This window comes from Sinocyclocheilus grahami, unplaced genomic scaffold (genome assembly GCF_001515645.1).
Source record: "Sinocyclocheilus grahami isolate Dianchi unplaced genomic scaffold, SAMN03320097.WGS_v1.1 scaffold231.1, whole genome shotgun sequence".
NCBI classification, from domain to species: Eukaryota; Metazoa; Chordata; class Actinopteri; order Cypriniformes; family Cyprinidae; genus Sinocyclocheilus; species Sinocyclocheilus grahami.
This window is the reverse complement of record NW_015505410.1, coordinates 239,798-243,544: the sequence shown is the minus strand read 5'-3', so window position 1 is coordinate 243,544 and position 3,747 is coordinate 239,798.

Here is a 3,747-nt window from a genome sequence, read left to right as displayed (position 1 = left end):
ACGCATGTTTCATCATCTAGAACACAGAAATGACAGGAAGTTAGCGCCTTGGCCATAAATATAAAAAATTATGGTTAGTACCTGCATTATTTGAACACTGACACAGCCGCATCCTACTGATTGGTTCATCTACAGCTGCCTGCCTTCATGACATCTTCAATGAAAAACCTTTTAAAAACCCCATCCGGAAACAACTCTTATCGTTCGATGCAAAACGTAGCAACATGAAAGCCAAAAAAGCTGTTTGGTCTGATAATGTACGATGCGTTTTAACAGGGTAGAATAACACATGGATGCACAAAGGCCTTTGATGTGAAAGATGAAGCGTTGCAGAAGAGATGTCCTGTTACCCAGAAGCCCCCGCTGTGACCGCGACCGCGTCTGCTACACTGTCATTCCCCTTTCAGGTCACTGGCCAGCAGCACCCTGTCGATGTATCTTCACTCTGTGCATGTGTGTTTTTCTTTTTTTTCCCCCACTGGGGAAAGATGAATGTACACAGTGTGTGTCTGCGTCTCTAAGTGTGTCTTTGTCTCAGCTGTGGCTCTAGGTGTCCTCTCTCTAAGCTCTATCGCTCACTCGCTTCCATTAAACGGCTGGGTGAGATTCAGCTCCGAGCCACTCCACATTTAGACATGTCTTCAAACTTTGGTGGAATACTTCCTCCAAAAGCAGAACACTTGTGACCAGGCTGATAAGGTGCGTGAAAAGCACAAGGATGAAACGATAGTTCTGCTCTAAAAGCTAGTGCTTTCTAAAGCATACTTTGGTTTTTATGCGCACACTAGTGTATGCATAGCGTGCGTGACAAATTTCATCATCAGCATAGTATAGTACAAATGTACTGTATGCACACAGAATTATTTTTTTTCTATTTGCACATATGTTATTTGCTCATCACATGTGACTTTTTCAAGGTAAGACGAAATAAACAACTAAAGACCGCAACAAATATAGACATCTGCTTTGATGAGCACTTGTGTGAGTTGAATTAAGAGATAGAAGCAAATCTAGTTTAAATACAAGACATTTTTTCTGTCATAACTTCTGGAGAGAAATAGCACAGACACTGGTGTGCATGTGTCAAGCGTCTGTGTTCATGCATGCAATCAAATGGAGCATATCCCAACACACTGTACAATTTATGGTCACATATTTTTCCAACAATTTAATACTTTGTGTTTCGTAAAAAACTACACAGAAGCATTTTACATTTTCCATTTGAAGGAATTGACTTTTCAAATGTGCCTTTAAGAATGTGTTGTCGCTAGATCTAGAACACTTAAGGGTATACACTCAAAACACTAATTTCCCTGATTGGTACAATGCAATATGGTTCAGAAACTGAATTATTTTTAAAATTACATTGCATCTTACTTGATGCAATCATGACACTAAAAATACAGAGAGATGGCCAAACTGTGAAGAGACATGAACTAATCCTGTGTGTACAGCCACCAAGGCATGGACTGTAATTACTGTAACTGTAATGGAACCTCATAAACTACCAATTAGGAATGCTTTACATGGATAGCATCTCCATGCGTCCGACAGACAGGGTGAAACACATAGGAAAGTAATGTGACAATTAATTCCAAAAGAGTCTGACTGTAGCATACGGTTATGATAAACACTCAATCCAATAATAAAAATACATATGCTGGGTAAAATTTCACCAAAACTGGATATATTATTTTTGCCTATTGTTTAAAATGGCCTCAGCATAGGGGAGCACGCCTTATGCCTTAAAAAGCTGACTAGGTAGACAGCTCACTAGGGTTTGGAATGGAGCTTATGAACACAGATGCTGTAGATGTCTCTGGAGTTTGTCAAGTGTCAAGTGTTGTTGTAGGCTACCATCCCAAGCACAATCCATGATTTTCCTCCGTGGAAACCCAGGAGGGAGCCAAGGCAATGAAAAGAAGTCAATAATTTCATTTTGTTCTCGGCTTTCTATCTTTACATGACACACTGTGCGCACAAAATATTATGAATTACCACAATGCAGTCTTTCCTCTAGGATTCCAACGGACTGAAGGTTGGCGGCTGATTAGACTGAAAGATAAACCTGTTTTGGGTAGACAAATTAAAGCCTGTGATCAGCAAGAAGCCTAAAATATGAACTGTGAGCAGATGGAGAGCTTTGAGTCTACAGATTTCTCTTTCCCTTTCCTTTAAATTCCCACTTGATCATGCGTAACTTCCAACCTCTCTCATGTTTTATTCAAGGGATGTTCAGGGTCGTTCTGCCTGTCAATTAACAGTTGTTTCGACTAAGTAGAGGCCTTGTGAAGCGTTGAGAGCAGAGCCTATTCGACACTAAGAGAACTTAAACTGGCGGTTAAATTAAGCCCAGGCTTTTAACTACCCCACGAAGATGTGTCTATAGGGATGCAACCGCATGAGAGATGAACAAGTTTAGACAGTCACAAGTGGCCTGAGGGGTATGTTTCTCGATTTTTTGGGGGCTAATTCTGTGAAAATGAAAATTCTGTCATTTACTTATACTAATGTCATTCAGAACTTGTATGCTGTTATTTTTCTGTGAAACAAAAAAGGACATTTTTGAAGAATTGGCACACAGCTCTTTTCCATACAACAATTCAAAGCAATCATGTATGAGAAGCTAGAGAAAGAAAAAAAAACACTATAAAGCATCATAAAAGCAGTCTATGTGACTAATATGCTCTATTGCGTTTAAACCATTATTCAGCAATAAACTTTCCCTCCAGCAGGCTGTGAATTAGTGTGCTAAACTCCAAACAAAATCAGTCTGATTTGTGAATCAGATCAATCAGATCATAGAAAAGAACTGGACCAACAGAATGATTTATGTACTGATCCGGTTCCTGAATTCAACACATGATATATGGACCACCTTTATGTATGGAAATCAGCTGTCAATATTCTTAAAAAAAAGCCTCCTTTTCAAGTTACACAGAAGAAAAAAAACACCATCAGGGTTTTGAACGAGTAAATAAGAGTTTTTGAGTGAACTATTACTTTTAAAGTGCCCTTTTCAAATCATTTTATTATGCAGAAAATACAACTCTATAATTTGGGTAAATTAAGATTCAAAAAGGTCATTGTGCTTTTTCAGAAATGAAAACAAACGACCAAGCAGCACTTGGTTTAAGAAACATATATATTTTTTTACAATATACAATTATTTTGATCAATTATTATCTTTCTTTTCTCCTCAAAGGAAATAACACAAATACACAAAATGAAAAGACAGCGCTTGAGTTATATGTAAATTAGACCGGCATCATGACCCTTCATTCATTATTATACAGTATTCCTTCATGGACCGCGTGTTCATTCAGTGTCTTACATGCAGTGCTGAAAGACTCTAGATCATCAGGTTCCTGAAAAATGAGGTTCCTGTAAATGAAGGTTGCGCCGTATCGCTGAGTCTGAAAGTGCATTTAGTCTTAATTAAAGTCCTAAATGAGCACCCTTTTCAGCAGCCCTTCCAAAAACCATGCAATGACTAAGCATACACACTCATGCAGATTCCCAGTGCTTAGTAAAAAACTATGCGAAACCCCCAAAATTAATGAAAAAGCCCAAAATTAAAACAGATCTGCATGAAATATTTAAGTGACATGGTTTGGATTCAAAACAGAAAATTTGGACTAAAGGCAAGTGGTTCTCAACACCAAGCTCATTTGTACAACACCATTCAAACTATACTTTCTTTTTCAGGTCTTCCTCATTTATGGGCATTGTGCAATGCAATTTCCT